The sequence below is a fragment of the Arachis ipaensis genome, chromosome B02 (assembly GCF_000816755.2).
Source record: "Arachis ipaensis cultivar K30076 chromosome B02, Araip1.1, whole genome shotgun sequence".
Classification (NCBI taxonomy): domain Eukaryota; kingdom Viridiplantae; phylum Streptophyta; class Magnoliopsida; order Fabales; family Fabaceae; genus Arachis; species Arachis ipaensis.
Genome location: NC_029786.2, coordinates 84431246 through 84449703, shown reverse-complemented (window position 1 = coordinate 84449703; position 18458 = coordinate 84431246).

Here is an 18458-nt window from a genome sequence, read left to right as displayed (position 1 = left end):
TCGTGTTGGGATTGTGTTCTGGGTAACGAGTTATTAGCGGGGACGAGCACCACTAGTTTTGGGCGTAGTTTTAGTTAGTAGTAGATGGTAGATTTTGGTGTATTGTGATTTTTCACCGTATGCCTCTAGGGATTGATGGTGGTATTCCTCTCCTTTTTTAGGTATGTCATGACGGAGGAGTGAGGATGTTGGTGCTCTAGTAATCCCATCTGGTGGCGTTCCCTCGACGTACTACTGGGTGACTTCCGATGTCCGGAAAAAGCCGTCTCGGATGACGCAGACGGATCTCCAACAGCTCTGCGATCAAGGGGCGATTTGTGAAGGCCACGACACCGAGCGTCAACATGAGCTCGTGCTTTCTGGGGTTGACAAGAGGGTTTGTTATATAAACCCTGACTTGCCTATCGTGCCGGATTGGATGATGTAAGGATACGAGTCGATGTTTACACGACTTGGTGTGCTTGTTCCTTTCTCCAGTTTTGTTCAGGCGCTACTGAATCGGTGTTCCATGGCGCTGTCTCAATTACATCTAAACAGTTGGGCAGCCATTCGGACTTTCGAGCTCGTATGCGAGTATTTGGATCTCCCAGTTTCGGTTCACGTCTTTTTATTCTTCTTTTTTTGCACCCTGTCGACCAAGGAGGAGAAACACAAAAAGGGATTTGTGTCGTTTAGGGCCCAACCTAACCGACACATATTCGGTTTGTTCGAAGACTCTTTTCACGAGTTTAAGCGGGAGTACTTCAAGGTGCACGATGCTCGTGGGCACCATCCCTTTTGGTTAACTTTAGAAGGAGAACGTCGGTTCCTGACGTATTGGAACTTTGGTGCTGGGGCGTCGTATTTGATGCGCGTTACCTATGAGGGGTTGTCCCCATAGAACAAGGACATCGCTGATGTCCTCTGGCATGTTTTCGGGGAGCATCCTTTGAACCCCCAGGACGTTATGGGAGACCGGCGACGTGCCGAACTTATACTGGTGTGTGACTACTTCTCTTAGCTTTCTTTTATCTGTCTGAGCTTGGGACTTATACCTTTTTTTTTGTTTTTTCAATTGAAATGGCCGGTGGTTTAAGTACATTGGTGAGATTGAAGGCCTCCATGGATCAGGAGGCGGGTTCAGATGCTTCTCCTTCCACTCCTTCAACCCGATCTCACGAAGATTCCCAGACTGTCTCTCAAGAGATGGTCTCGGCCGGAGGTGGAGGTCCGGTTTCTGCTGGTCTGGTGGCCGTGGGGTCCGAGGAGGAGGTGATTGTGGTTTCGGCTGCCAAAGCCTCTCAGAAGTGGAAGAGGCCGGTAGAAGACGGCAATGAGAACTTCAAGGAAGAGGGTTTGGTGCCCTCTGTGATGGATCAGAGATTTGATGCTCCAACCTTCATTGTTCATCACCTCCTCCCAGGCACTGAATAGTTTTTCCAGGATTGCGACGTCGTTGGGCAAGCGAAGTCGGTGTACCGTGCCCTCCTCCGCTCAGCTGTGATAGTTCGGAAGGTGGAGCCGGTGATGGCCCAAGTGAGCTTGCTGGATGCGAAGCTGCGTCAGGCCTAGGCTAATGTCGGCAAGCTGAAGGTGCCGCTGGAAGCGTCAGAGACAGCTCGGCTGAAGGTTGTCAAGGATGCTGAGGATGCCGGGGCCGAGCTGCTTTGTCTTTCTAAGGTAGAGACGTCGCTTCTGTCCCTACTAGGGAGTGAGCGGAAGCGGGCTTCAGATGCTGAATCCCAGGCTGCCGTTTTGCTTGTTGAGGCGAAGGCTCTGTGGGCCGAAGTGGCGTGTTTGAAGAAGGAGAAGGTGGAGCTGCTGGCGAATGTGAAGGCCGCGATTTTCGTGGCCGAGGAGACGATGAAGGCCCAGGCTTTGGTGCTTAGCTTGCCCCGGGTGTGGACATGTCCATGATGGGGGCGTTCAAGACCATTAAGGATGGCCAATTCGTCAACTTGGAGAAGTTTTTCCTTTGTAATTTTCTTTAAGTTTTCTAAGCTGTTTTGGTGAAATACTTGTGCTTGTATGTCTTTGTTTTGCTATAGTGGTGCCGCTTTTGGTTTTGAATTTTTATAATGATGGGACCGTTTTAGGCCTTTTTATTTTGCAGCCATTTTTATGATTTGTGATTTTTCCTGCGATGGGGGGCCCTTTTATGCTCATTTTTGCTTGAAGTTGCTTGTATGACTTGTTAACTTGTGATGGGGCCATCTGAGCCGTTTTTCTCTTAAGCCGTTTTTCGTGACTGTGTGTTTTGACGGGGCCATTTGGGCTGTTTTAAGCCATTTTAGTGACTTGGGGTCTTTTTAGTGGACTGTTTGTAATGGGCCCTTGTGGGTCGTTTTAGTATTTTTTGTGGATATCCGTGTTTGTTTGGCCTCGGGAGTGATCAGTCTCCGGAGTAGTTGTGCGTAGTTTGTGACGTCGGTCAAGGCAGTATTTATGAAGAGGAAAAAAAAGGAAAATGAACTTTTTATTAAGATGTTGGGCCTCGTTAAAACCTCTCGGAATGGGTAGGAAAGAGTACTAGATAATGACAAATGCAGAAAATTAACAAAAAATAGAAGAAAAAACAAGAAAAAAAATTAAAATACGATGTTTTTCGGCCTGAGATCGATGTTCCTATGTGAAGTAGAGCCGTAGATTGGTGGCATTCCAGGTTCTCGGTATTTCGGTTCCATCAAGTCATTCGAGCTTGTAGGCTCCTTTTCCGATCACTGTTTTTATCCGGTAGGGGCCCTCCCAGTTGGGAGTGAGTTTTCCTTCCCCGGAAGTGGGGGAACCGATGTTATTCCGTCGTAAGATGAGGTCATCAGGTTCGAAGTCTGATGACATGTCATTATGTCATATTTTTCTATGCTTTTTCTTTGTTTTTTTTAGGTTTTATGCACTTTCTTGAGCCATAAGTAAGCCAATTGGGTAGAATTTCATGTTTCCTTTGATTCAATCAACCATGGATAAATTAATGCATTTTCATGAGATTTTGTGCTATAATTGTTATATATTATGAAAGAATAACAATCTCATGATTTTGAGCATAGCTTTGATGTGCTTGGTTGATTGAGATAGGTGAAAAGAGCTTTGAAGAAGGTTGAAGAAAGAAGAAATGACAAGGAGCAAGAGAGAACAAAAAGCTTGAGCAAAAGCTTGCCTCAAACTTTAGCTCAAACTTTTGGTTGAGTTGAATTCACCCTGGATGGAGCAAAAGCTTGCGCCGATGTTTGACCTCAAGCTTTTAGGCAAACGTTGGTGCCACAACAAACACACCCTGGAGAAGAGCAAAAGCTTGTGCCAACGTTTGACCTCAAGCTTTTAGGCAAACGTTGGCGCCACAACAGCCTGAAGGGGTATACTTCCAACAAGAATAACTTGAGCTACAGAGCTCCAAATGAGGTGATTCAAAAAGAAATAGAAAGTAGGAATTGAGAGCTTTCCAAGCATATATGGCACTGCATGGTGAACACTAAAATTGAGGGAGAAAACTGCCCCACAATATGCATAAACGAACATGGTGGCAACCTGCAGTGAGGCCAACTGACCTCTGCACCTTCGACGGAGTATAACTCGAGCTGTAGAGCTCCAAATGATGCGCTTACAATGGCATTGGAAAGTAGACATTTAGGGCTTTCCAATAATATATAATAGTATGGGGTGGATAATGCATTTGAGCCTCCAGAACTGGCGTTTTCGACCACGTTTGAGGCAAACTTTACCTCAAACGTTGCACACCAAAGTCAGCGACCCTGTCCTCTTCAAAGGAGCATAACTTGAGTTGTAGATGTCCAATTGAAGTGATTCCAATTGGGTTAGAAAGCTGACATTCAGAGCTTTCCAACCATATATAATAGTATATAGTGGGCATAAAATTGGCAACGTTGACAAGAGGACAAAGTAGCACCCCAAGGCTTGATATGCAACAAGAGGGATCCACGTTTGGCTCAAAGTTTGACCTCAAACTTTGGCTCAAACGTGGATGACAGCAAAATGGCCATCTGCATGATGAGTTTGGTGAATACGTTTGAGTCAAATTTTGCCTCAAACTTTGACTCAAGCTTTAATAGTTCATGGCCCGGTTCACAAGTGGGTTTCTTCTCAAGACCAAGAACAATCAACAAAGGCCATCTTCAACCCAAATCCAAAGCACGCAAAGCCCATTATCATCACTCAAAGGCACAAGAGATAGATAAAATAGAAATTTCATTTAATTGTAATTTGTCTTTAATTTCACTTTCATTTTCATTTTCATTTTGTAAAAAGCCTATATAAGGCATCATTCTCATTTTAGAAAGGAGGTTGGCTTTGATAGAGAGCATTGAAGGCTAGCTCCACTAGAGAGTAGTAGGATTGGAGAACTCTCTCTTTAATTTTCATTTTTGTTTTAAAATCTTGGATTGAGAGTGGAAGGAATTCTGTTTTCATTCTCTATCTGCAACTTCTCTTTACTTCTTTCGCAATCTTTCTTTTAATTCTCTGCAACTTTACTGTTGGATCAAGGAAGGAATTGAGATCTAGACTTGTTTTCTAGTCTCATTGATTTCCTGAGATCTTGAATTTCTCCTTTAGATTTCACAATCGAGCTAAATTTAAATTCTGTTTTAATTCTCATGCACTTCTACATTTCCGTTTTGGTATTGAATCAATCTGTTTCTGAATTTCTTAACCTGAGAGTTCTTAAGTTTACGGCACTTCTTATTTTTCAGTTCTGTTTTAATTTCCAGCACCCAATTCCTTTTACTTTTCATGCAATTTAACTCTTCGGCAATTGTTCTAAGTGCTGCTTATTGCTTTCATTTAAATCCCCTGCACCCAATCCCTCTTACATTTGATGCAATTTACTTTTCTTGCAATTTAAGATTCTTGCAATTTACATTTCTTGCTCTTTAAGTTACTTGCCAATTTACATTCTGCAACTTTAAATTCATTGTCATTTACTTTCTGTTGGCTATAATTTCACACAATTCACTTCAATGTTAGCTTGACTAAACTAATCACCCACTAAAGTTGCTTGATCCATCAATCCCTGTGGGATCGACCTCACTCACGTGAGTTTTACTACTTGATGCAACCCGGTATACTTGCTGGTGAGTTTTGGGTGTTTTGAAAATTCGTTTTTCCACAAATTTCCCCATCAAGTTTTTAGCGCCGTTGCCGGGGATTGATTTAGATCAACAATGATTAAGTGGGTGAGAAGTCTAGATCAAGCATTTTCTTTATTTTTGTTCTCTGTTCTAAGTTGAAACCAAGGTGTTTGAGTTATTGCCTCACTAAGAAATTCATCTCTGAGATATGAATTTCAATTTTCCTTGGTGTTGTGTTTTACAAAATTCAAATGTAGTTCAACTCATCTTATGATCAAACAAATTTTATGGGATATTATCCACCATCACCAATCTCTAATGGTGGCTGGGAATATCACCAAGAGAATACACATTCTGAGCACTCCAATTCATGGAGATTTGCTTCAGAGACACAAGATGAGCAAGAAAATCATATGGGATACCAACCACCACCACAAAATGATTCATATAATTATCCTTATGGTGGATGGAAGCATCACCAAAGAATGGAAGAGCATCCACCCTCACGTCCCAGTTTCTCATTTGAAAGATTTTCATCACTTGATTATGCCTCAACACAAAGTTTCCCCCAAAATCCATACAAGTCATCCCATCAATCACACAACTCATTCCACACCCCTCAACACAACTTCACCACAATACATCCATGTCACCAAAATTATTCTCAACCTTCATCTCTTGAACCAACAGATGAGGATTACCTTCAAGCCATTGAAATACATAGAAAACTAGTGGAAAGATACACAAAATCCCCATCCTAGAAAGAAATCGTCTTCAAGAAGATGAATGGGCCCTTAGAACAAATAAAGGGAAACTTAGAACCATCAAACAGTAAGGATGAAGACCAATTGATGGATGTGAAGGATAAAGTGGAAGAGCAAGATGAGGAGGCTACTGCATCAAGTGAACTTTCAATAAAGAATGAGGTGGTTGAAAATGAAACTGCACTTGAGATGACAAGAGAACATGAAGACTCACAACTCTCACAAACGTCCCTGACCCAAAAACTCTCAACAATTGAATCTGTGATTAAAAAATATGAAGAGAAGATGAAGAAATGTTGGAAAGATCAACAAACCTCCTCAATGAAAAAGCTATTAAGTCAAATGTTGAGTGAAAGGGAGGAAGTGGAAGAGCAAGAAAGTGAGAAAGACAACCAAAGAATTTCAAACTCAAGTGAAGCAGAGAAGTACATGGAACCACCAATTCAAAAGGCTCTGGATGGATACAAAACTCCAATAATCACACAGCAACCAAGTCTTGAATCCAAAGAAGTGAAGGCAACTAGCAAGAACACCAATTCGGTCCCTAATCCAGCAAGCAAGATTAATCAAGCCATTTGCAAAAGGAAGCTTGATGAGGAAAGGCCAAGACAAGGGACACTAGCTGAATCCTTCCCTTTCATGAGATTTTGTGCTATAATTGTTATATATTATGAAAGAATAACAATCTCATGATTTTGAGCATAGCTTTGATGTGCTTGGTTGATTGAGATAGGTGAAAAGAGCTTTGAAGAAGGTTGAAGAAAGAAGAAATGGCAAGGAGCAAGAGAGAACAAAAAGCTTGAGCAAAAGCTTGCCTCAAACTTTAGCTCAAACTTTTGGTTGAGTTGAATTCACCCTGGATGGAGCAAAAGCTTGCACCAACGTTTGACCTCAAGATTTTAGGCAAACGTTGGCGCCACAACAAACACACCCTGGAGAAGAGCAAAAGCTTGTGCCAACGTTTGACCTCAAGCTTTTAGGCAAACGTTGGCGCCACAACAGCCTGAAGGGGTATACTTCCAACAAGAATAACTTGAGCTACAGAGCTCCAAATGAGGTGATTCAAAAAGCAATGGAAAGTAAGAATTGAGAGCTTTCCAAGAATATATGGCACTGCATGGTGGACACTAAAATTGAGGGAGAAAACTGCCCCGCAATGTGCATAAACGAACATGGTGGCAACCTGCAGTGAGGCCAACTGACCTCTGCACCTTCGACGGAGTATAACTCGAGCTGTAGAGCTCCAACTGATGCGCTTCCAACGGCATTAAAAAGTAGACATTCAGGGCTTTCCAACAATATATAATAGTATGGGGTGGACAATGCGTTTGAGCCTCCAGAACTGGCATTTTCGACCACGTTTGAGGCAAACTTTACCTCAAACGTTGCACACCAAAGCCAGCGACCCTGTCCTCTTCAAAGGAGCATAACTTGAGTTGTAGATGTCCAATTGAGGTGATTCTAATTGGGTTAGAAAGCTGACATTCAGAGCTTTCCAACCATATATCATAGTCTATAGTGGGAACAAAATTGGCAATATTGATAAGAGGACAAAGTAGCACCCCAAGGCTTGATATGCAACAAGAGGGATCCACGTTTGGCTCAAAGTTTGACCTCAAACTTTGGCTCAAACGTGGATGACAACAAAATGGCCATATGCATGATGGGTTTGGTGAATAAGTTTGAGTCAAAGTTTGCCTCAAACTTTGACTCAAGCTTTAATAGTTCATGGCCCGGTTCACAAGTGGGTTTCTTCTCAAGACCAAGAACAATCAACAAAGGCCATCTTCAACCCAAATCCAAAGCACACAAAGCCCATTATCATCACTCAAAGGCACAAGAGATAGATAAAATAGGAATTTCATTTAATTGTAATTTGTCTTTAATTTCACTTTCATTTTCATTTTCATTTTGTAAAAAGCCTATATAAGGCATCATTCTCATTTTAGAAAGGAGGTTGGCTTTGATAGAGAGCATTGAAGGCTAGCTCCACTAGAGAGTAGTAAGATTGGAGAACTCTCTCTTTAATTTTCATTTTTGTTTTAAAATCTTGGATTGAGAGTGGAAGGAATTCTGTTTTCATTCTCTATCTGCAACTTCTCTTTACTTCTTTCGCAATCTTTCTTTTAATTCTCTGCAACTTTACTGTTGGATCAAGGAAGGAATTGAGATCTAGACTTGTTTTCTAGTCTCATTGATTTCCTGAGATCTTGAATTTCTCCTTTAGATTTCACAATCGAGCTAAATTTAAATTCTGTTTTAATTCTCCTGCACTTCTACATTTCCGTTTTGGTATTGAATCAATCTGTTTCTGAATTTCTTAACCTGAGAGTTCTTAAGTTTACGGCACTTCTTATTTTTCAGTTCTGTTTTAATTTCCAGCACCCAATTTCTTTTACTTTTCATGCAATTTAATTCTTCGGCAATTGTTCTAAGTGCTGCTTATTTCTTTCATTTAAATCCCCTGCACCCAATCCCTCTTACATTTGATGCAATTTACTTTTCTTGCAATTTAAGATTCTTGCAATTTACATTTCTTGCTCTTTAAGTTACTTGCCAATTTACATTCTGCAACTTTAAATTCATTGTCATTTACTTTCTGTTGGCTATAATTTCACACAATTCACTTCAATGTTAGCTTGACTAAACTAATCACCCACTAAAGTTGCTTGATCCATCAATCCCTGTGGGATCGACCTCACTCACGTGAGTTTTACTACTTGATGCGACCCGGTATACTTGCCGGTGAGTTTTGGGTGTTTTGAAAATTCGTTTTTCCACAAATTTTCCCATCAAAGTCCCATCGGATCAGCCCGCGATTGTACCTGGCTTATTCTCTATATTAAGGATAGCTCTTGTAGGTGGGCTATGTTTCTGACCTTGTCTGTGAGGTCCCGCTCTGCTTCTTCATTGTTTCCTCCGATGGTTCTTCACGGGCTAGGGTCTCTGACCTCTACTGGGATAACGACCTCTAGGCCTAAGTTAGCCGAAAGGGGATTTTTCTGGTTGAGGTTTGGAGGAGATTCGGTATGACCAGATTACTGAACCGAGTTCATCGACCCAGAGTCCTTTGGATTCGTCGAGCCATTTCTTGAGGCCTTTTACTATTATTTTATTGGCCGATTTGACTTGCCCGTTTGTCTGTGGGTGCTCCACTGAACTGAATCGGTGAGAGATATGGAGTCCTTCTAGGAATTCTCTGAATCGCTTGTCCGTAAATTGGGTTTTGTTGTCCAAGATTACAACCTCAGGGATCCTAAATCGGGTCATGACGTGTCTCCAAAAGAACTTCTGACATTGGGTGGCTGTGATGGAGGCCAAGGATTCAGCTTCGATCCACTTAGTGTAGTAGTCAATGGCGACGACGAGGTATCAGAGCTATGCGGGAGCCGTGGGGAAGGGGCTGATGAGGTTGATCCCCTAAGTTTCGAAGGGCTGATCTGCCGTTATGGTGCTGAGCTGATGTGGGGCGGCTTGGTGGAAATCGGAGTAGATTTGGCACTTACCACAACTTTTGACTAGTTGGAGGGAGTACTTTATGATGGACGGCCAGAAGTGACCTACTCCGATAACTTTTTGGGCTTGGGTCTTCCCTCTTACATGGTGGCCACAACATCCTTCATGAATTTCACGAAGTATGTAATCCATGTCGCCGGGTTCTATGCACTTGAGGAGGGGCTCACAGTCTGCGTTTGTAAAGCTGTCCGTTATTGTGGTGTAGTTCGCGGCTTCCCGTTTCAGGCGCTTTTCTTCCTTGTGGTCCTCGGGTAATGTTTTGTGCCTAAGGTATTGAAGGATTGGGGAGGTTCACAAATTTTGGCTCGAGATTGGAGGTCGACTTCAGCCATGACTGAGATGGATGGTGTTTTGATGACCTCTTGGATCAGTGACCGATTTCCCTGTCTTGGCTTGGTGCTTGCTAGTTTTGAGAGTAAGGCTGCCTTTGTGTTCCGTTCTCTTGGAAGGTGTTGGACGGTTAGTTGCTCGAAGTCGGCCATCAGTTCTCTTACTTTAACTAGGTATTATTGTAAGAGGGGTCCCGTGTTTAGTAATCTCCATTAATTTGGGAGCTGACTACCTGGGAGTCGCTGCAGATTTCTAGTGCTATCACACCGACCTCCTCTGCTAAAGTCAATTCGGCCAGGAGAGCCTCGTATTCGGCTTGATTATTGGATATCGAGAATTCGTATCGAATAGATTGCTCAATAACGATTCCGTTCTTATTTTCTAGTATTACTCCTGCTCCTCCCGAAATGGTATTGGATAAGCCGTGGCATTTCAGGACTCGAATCCGATCTGGTATTGTGATAGTTCGACGGACCATGCGAGCATCCTTCCTGCCAGGTCCGGCTATTGAAATACTTGCTTGATTGCCTGGTCGGTCTGGACCGTGATGGGGTGGGCCTGGAAGAATTTTTGGAGGCATCGTGAGGCCGTGAGTACCGCAAAGGCGAGTTTTTTGAGTCGGGAATAACGCATCTCCGTGCTTTAGAGGACCTTGCTTATGAAGTATATGGGCCTTTGTACTTTATGCTCGTCTTCTCGGACGAGTGTCGCGGCTAGTGTCTCTTCTGTTATAGATAGGTAGAGGTACAGTGTTTCCCCCGTTTTGGGTTTGGAGAGTATGGAGGGTTCTGCCAATAATTTTTTGAAGTGTTGGAAGGCTTCTTCGCAGTCAGCTTCCCACTTAAAATTGATGCCCTTTTTCATGAGTTTGAAGAAAGGGATGGCCTTTTGGGCCAAGGCTCTGAGGAATCGTGAGAGGACAGCCAATCGGCTGATTAGCCTTTGGATGTCCTTGAGGTTTTGCCGGGCTGCTCATCTTAAGGATGGCTTTGCACTTTTCAGGATTTGCTTCGAATCCCTGTTGGGTGACCATGAAACCCAGGAATTTTACAGCTTCCATTCCGAATGCACACTTTGTCGGACTGTGGTGCATTCAATGCTTCCTTAAGGTATTCAGCACGAGTTTGAGGTCACCAATGAGCTCTTTGCCGATTTGGGTTTTGGCGAGCATGTCATCGATGTAGACCTCCAACTTAGTTCCGAAGAGGTCTTGGAAGATCTTAGTGACGAGCCATTGGTAGGTAACTCCTGCATTTTTTAGTTCGAATGGCATGACTGTGTAGTATTACGTGCCGTCAGGAGTTATGAAGGTTGTCTTGTCCTCGTCGGGCCGATGCATGGGTATTTGATTATACCCTGAGTAGGCGTCCATAAAGCTAAGGTATTGATGTCCTGACGCGGCGTTGACGAGTCCGTCGATGTTCGGAAGGGGAAAGACGTCTTTGGGACAAGCTTTGTTCAAGTCCGTGTAATCGACGTACATTCGCCACTTGCCGTTTGCTTTCTTGACTAATACGACGTTGGCTAGCCAAGTCGCATAGGGTAACTCTTAGATGAAGCTTGCTTCGAATAGGACTTTGACTTGTTTCTTAACTTTGGTTGCCCAATCTGGTGCCATTTTACTTCTTCTTTGGGTCATGGGCTTAGTCTTTGGATCCACGGCCAAATAATGGGACATTAGATTGGGGTCTATGCCTAGCATGTCTACTGGAGTAAACGCGAACAGGTCCCTATTCTGTTTTAGGAGTTCGATTAGGTACCCTTTCACGTCATAGGGTAGGTTCTTGTTGATGAACGTGTATTCTTCCTTAGCTTGCCCTATTTGTAATTTCTCCATGTCTCCTTCCAGTTCTGGTCGAGGTTGACCGTCTTGGTGTGCAACGAGGTTAGCAAAGAAGATGCCGGCCGCATCATAGGATCTGTTACGGAAGGCTAGGCTTGTGTTGTCACATTCTACCCCGAATTTTCGGTCCCCGTGAATTGTTTTGATGGTGCCGTTATTGGCTTGGAACTTCATGAGGAGGAATTTGGTGAAAATGACGACAGAAAGGTTGTTCATCGTTTTCCTTCCAAGGATGATATTGTAGGCAGTGGAGTCTTTGAGGACTACGAACTCGGAGAGGATGGTCTTCCTTTGGCTCCCGGTTCCGATAGTTAGTTGTAACACTATGGATCCGTCCGATTTTAAGAAGTTGTCACCGAGTCCAGTTACTCTGTTGCGGTGGGTTTGCAAATTTTCGATTTGGAGGCCCAGCTTTTCGAAGGATCCTCTGAAAAGGATGTTGGAGTCTACTCTGGTGTCAACCAGTATTCTCTTTACGAGTCTGGTCCCGACTCTGGCAGAGATTACAAATGGGGCATCTCCCGCCGAGGTGCCGTGTTGGCAGTCATTGGGGGAGAATGTATTGCCTCTATGGCTGGGTGATGAACGGATTTTTACTAGTAAATAATTTACAATAAATTCTCGTTGCTAGTATAGTTTCTAAACCAACAAAGAATTCTTTCATACAAAAATTTTGTTGTCACTAAAACAAATCCAATAAAATTAAACCGAAGTATTTAAACCTCGAGTCGTCTCTCAAGGAATTGCAGGGAGGTGTGTTACTTATAATTGGTTATGAGATGTTATATTTTTGGGTTTTTGAAAGGTTGAACGAGGAATGTAAATGATAAGAAACTAAAATAATAATTAAGAAAACTCTTGGCAAGGTATGAAAATTAGAAGTCCTATCTTAGTTATCCTTATCAAATGTGATGAGAATTGTCCATTGCTCCCACTTAGTTAACCTCTAACCATGAAGAAAAGTCAAGTGGATGAATCAATTTGATTTCTCAAGTCCTAGTCAACTCCTAAGGAAAGACTAACTTAAGAGGGATCCAAATCAACTAGCAACTTCTCAATTATCAATCAACAAAGGAATTTGATAACTCTAGAGTCTCTAATTACTCAACCAAAGCCAAGAATATAAAAACCTAACTTAAAACCCTCCCAAGAATTTTGTCAAACACTTGGAAGGCATAACATAAAAACATAGAAAACTAGCAAGGAATATTAAATCTAAACAACCAATTACAAACATCAATAATAACCATTGAAGAAAGGAACAATAATTATGAAATACCTCAAATTGCATTAAATGAGAAATTCAATCTAACATGGGAATTCATAAACTAAAGTGGCAACATAAAGTAATCAATAAAGAAAATAAATAAACTAGAATACTAGAATAAATAAGAGTATAAGAGAAACTAAATTAAACTAAGATAGAAATATGAAATTAAGCAAGGCTAATCCTAAAATCCTAAAACCTAGAGAGAGGACCCTAGAAAACTACATCTAAAATCTAAAATTCTCTGTATGAATGTTAAATGAATGAATGAATTTCCTGTGATTCCCCACTCTGCAGCCTCTATTCTGTGTTCTCGGGCTTGGAATTGGGCCAAAAAGGGGTCCAGAATTCGCTCCCAGCGCTTTCTGCAATTTCTACACGTGGCGCATGTCACGCGTACGTGTAAGTCACGCATACGTGTCGCTTGGCAAAATTCCTTGTCACGCGTACGCGTCAGTCATGCGTACGCATCGCTGCCAGCTTCTCAAAACTTCATTTTCTTACGTTCCTTCCACTTTTGCATGTTTCCTTTCCATCCTCTAAGCCATTCCTGGCCTATAAAGTCTGAAAATACTTAACACATAGATCACTGTATCGAATGGTAATAAAGGGTAATTAAAATTGACAGTTTAAAGGTTCAGGAAACATGTTTTCAATTATATCACAGAATTAGGAAGGATTTGTAAAACCATGCCAATTATATGAATAAGTGAGCAAAGAATTGATAAAATCCGCTCAATTTAGCATAAGATAAATCATAAAATAGTGGTTTATCAATCTCCTCACGCTTAAACATTAGCATGTCCTCATGCTAAGCTCAAGAGAACCAAAAGTGTGAAGGCAGAATGGTGGAACTTATGCAATGCAACCTATTTAGATGTGAGCTACCTACATGCATCATGCTATTCTAATTACTATCTATCTATATATATAAGCATACATGTGGTCAAATTGAGTCAAGTCTCCAAGAAATCATATATGCACAATTAAAGGCTAAATCAATCATATCAAAACACATTTACAATTGAGTTGAGTTAATCGAAGGAGTTCACAAACTTGCAAGACAAGCAATGATCAAGTATGGACATATGGATATGAGCAATTGAACCCTCACTGGATTTGTATGTGCACTCTAATCACTCAAGTGTTTGGGGTTAAATAACTCAACTCTTCTCTAGTCATGCTTTCTAAAACTTTGTTCTTCATCTAACCAATCAACAATTATCAAGTGTACAAATGCAAATATCATGAGGATTTTTCAAGGTTGTAGTGAGGCTAAGGTAAGGGTGAGGGTATATGGCCAAGTGAGCTATCATATGAACCTTTGACTAACCTAAGTTCTCACCTAACATACACACATACTCTATACAATTTTAAAATTAAGCTTAGTTACCCAAAATCTCACCTTTACATATTTACATACACTCATGTATCAATTTTTTTAATTTCATCACATATGCATTGATCTTTTTATTAAACTTAATATTGGGATAATTTTGTCCCCTATTTATTTATTTATTCATTTATTTATGTTTATTGTAATAATAAAGTTTTTTTTTATTATTAACAATGCACATGTTTCTCTAATTTCACATGAGTAGGCACCCAAATTTCCAATATTTGTCAATATAAGCAAAAACACATTCTCATTAATCATAGGTCTCACATTTTCCCACACTTAGTTGACACACAATCTCTATCTTAAGCTAATCAAAGATTCAAATAGGGTAATTAATTGTTTTTCCACTTAAGGCTAGTAATGTGGTAATATAAAGAACAAAAAGGGGGTTAAGAAGGCTCAATATGGCAAACAAAGGTAAATGGAATGGTAGGCTATTTGGAATAAGTGAGCTAATATCAAATGATGGCCTCAATCACATATAAGCATGAACATACACTAAATAATGGACATATAGAATGGAACAAAGCAAAGTTTGCAATCATAGAGAGAAAAATACACAAGAATAAAATATTATGGTTGAATAATGCAACCATGCAATTAAGCTCAAAAACTCACGGGTTGTGTGTTCTTAGCTCAAGACCATATGCCAACCATATATGTATCATGTAAGTTATGAAAGGTTTTAACTCAAATCAATGTGAATTTTTAATTGCCTGTTCTAAGAAAAAGATACATTCCTTGAAAATTTTATCAATTGACCAACATTTATTATTATATATATACACTAAATGAGATGATGTGATTATGAAAAGCTAAAAGCATTTAGTTTACTCTCTATTTTTAATAAAATCAATTTCTCATATGCCAAAAGGGTAACTAAACTCAATAATCCACATTTTTTCATATCACAACTAATAGACTAAAAGTGCAATTCAAGCTAAATATCTAAGATATATACAAGCCCAAAGTGAAAAATACAACAAAATAAAAATAAACAAGAGTACAATAATAGAAATGTGCAAGTACTAAAAGAAAAATAAAATAAAATAAAACAAAATACAAAATAAAGCAAAATAGGATAAAAGGTCTAAAATGGTTTACCAAAATTAAATCCGCCGGAGACGGCGACCTCCCCACACTTATATCATAGCATCGTCCTCGATGCTCTAGTCAAGCCGGGTGTGAAGGGTCATCGCCTACTGAAGGGTGGGCTGCTGGCTCTGTCGGCGGTAGCTGTGCAGGTGCCTGAGGCTCTGCAGGCTGCTCCGGCTGAGTCTTCTCATGCTGTGCCTGCTGCTGGTCCTCCTCCTGTGCATCCTCCTCCTCCTCAGAGTGCTCCGAGGGTGTGTTAGGCTCAGAGGGGATGTCGGTACGGCCAGTAGTCACAATCAGCTTCAGATGTGAACTTGTTGCGACGCTCCAACTGCTCATAACACCACTGATTGTGGCGTTCCATCTGATCAAGACGCTCAAAGAGGCGGTGCACAAGATGGTAGACTGGCTGAGAAGCAGATGATGGTGCTGTGGAAGTAGGTGGTGCTGCAGGTGCTGAAGGTGCTGCCGAGGATGTGGCTGCATCAGTAGAGGTGGTAATAGCAGGTAGTTTATGGCCTAGAGGTCCGAACCGCTTGCCGTGCAGAATAACCTTCTTGCAGTCGGCAAGCGGTGGTCTCTCATCCTCTAGCTTCCAAGGCATCTCAGCTCGGCGAGCCATCTGGGTGATCAGATAAGGAAATGGCAGGGTGCCTTGAACATGAACTCTAGCCATGTACTTTCTGATGAACCGTGGAAGGTATAGTTCCTTTCCTTCCATAACGCACCAAATAAGGATGATCATGGTAGCTGGCACTTCTAACTCGTGAGTACTAGGCATAACATAATTACTCAGTATCTGTTGCCACAACCTAGCCTCGTCATTGAGATAGATAATCTTTATACCCCGTGGAGTTAACTTTGACTTTCCCATAGCCCATGGAACATCAGAATCAATGGCTATGGTACGCCTGACAGCATCCCAATCAAAACTCATGAATCTAATAGACTCATCGGCCTTTTGATAACCATCTGTATTATTTGGTTTAGGCTGGAGGCGGAGGATATCCTCTATCGCCTCCACAGTGACTAAAATCTGCTTTCCCTTGAGCTGCACTACATCAAGGGTCGTCTTATAATAGTTACAATAGAACTCACGGACTCATGATGCGTTTACCTCTGTCAGATCTCTCTCCAGAAACACTCAACCTCTCTATTTGATCTGATCTTCAGTGTACTTCTTTAATTTAGTTGGTATTTTGAGCGTCTTTTCCAAATAGAGATGCCATTTTTCCGCAAAGACCAGAAACTTGAGTTCACAGTAAAGATTTGGAAATTTAACTTGGTCCGTAGCAGGCACAATTTGATCGACTTTTTCTTGATCAGTAAAGTTCTTCTCACGCCAAGATTCATCCGATAGAACATCCAATAGAGTAACGGATGACTGTCATCTTTTCCACTTACCGGTGCTGGCCATAGCCTTGCCTTTTTCTTTCCTGTCAGACATCTTGTAAAACAGAATTTTTAGGATACAGATTATCAAATGAAAGCAAAAGAAAGAAAAGCAGGTAAGAAGCAAGCGACAGGAAGCCAAAAACAATGGGAGATTGAGGCACACTCATGAGTTGACTTAAAGAAATGAACTCTTGGAATGCAAGAAAACATAATGCAGAAAACAATCAGAACCAAAACCAAGAATTCCTACAATAATAGTGAGAAGCTTGTTTGTTAAGCAACAACAATTATCATGCCTTAAAAGGAACCTAAAAGAGTTAGTTTAAAACTAAAAGAAAAGTTAGAAAGTCAGGGAAGTAAAGAGTTAGAAAAGTTTGTTAGAAGTAGTGGCATGGTAATGTAGTTCCTAACTAAAAGAAGTTCAAAAGATTGAAGAACAAGCAAGCTCACATTCAAGCATACAATGCAATTCATTGATGATAAAACATGTAATGAAAGAAGCATCAAGAAGAATAAAATCATTAATAATGCATTTCAAGTAGAAAAGGAACCAAAAAGGGGGTGGAAATGCAAACCCATCCTCTCATGAATTCGCTTTGGTTTAAACCAAATAAATCACAATTCAAAAGTACTAAAGTCAATTCATGAGTGGAAGTTGAGTAAAACAGTTTTCAGAAAAATTTGGGCAGCATTCCGGTAGTAATGTGAGCGTTCCCAGAGTAAATAAACAGCAGCAAAGCAACAAGTCAAACTCATATGAAGTTCAATATTTGTCAGGTAAAACAGAACCATATAACAATTCAAGCAAAACAAAATAGCTGTCTATATCCCAAAGTCAATCAAACAATTTGGATTTCCTATGAATTCATTAACAATTAAAAGCAACACAACCATATATTCACAAGGAATAAGCAAATGAGCCAATAAGACAGCAATAAGCAAATATTCCATAACCGATTAAGCACATGCAGCATGCTGTCTTTGGTCAATGAACAAAATAATGGCTGAACCATGGCATTAATTCAGTAAAAATTGCTCAAAAAGAAGCTATGCAATCAGCCTTCCGTCATTAAATTCAGCAATCAATTGTTAATAAGGATTATGGATTCAAAGAATTAAGCTCCACTGAATCAACAATGAAGATCAGATTGCAACAAAAATTCAACAGCAATAGCAACTCAGATCCGAAATCCATCAAAATCATACAACAAGAATCCAATAGCAAGGAACTAATTCAACTCAGATGAGAACGCATCAATTTCAGATAATACTCAGCAGCATCAATAAACTAGTTTAGCACAAAAGTGAATCAATGAAACATTAACATAGCATCAATAACAATGTAAACCTAATTAACAGCATCAAGCAAATTAATTTAGCACAGGGTCACATCATCAGCACAAACAGAGAAGAATTAACCATTTCAGACAGCAAGAACAGAACAATTATCAGACCTAAATCCACTAACCACATCCTAACTACCCAACCACCTAAAATCAACTAGGAACATGCATCTCTAACTATCCTAATTCTAACAAAATTCAAATTAAGCAAACTAACTTAATTGAACAGAGGAGAATTTGAAATGCAGAGATGGAAGCAGGGGAAACCTGGGAGGTTCTGTGACAGAATTGGGAAGGAAGGGAAAAGGGGAGTGACGCCCAGAGATGGTGGTGGCACAGCGGCGTAGTGGCTGTCCGCGGTGGTGCTTGGGGTCGGCGGGAAGGAGGAGAAGGGATAGAGAAGAAGGAGAAGAAGAAGAAGAAAGAAGGGAGGGAGGCGGCGGCTC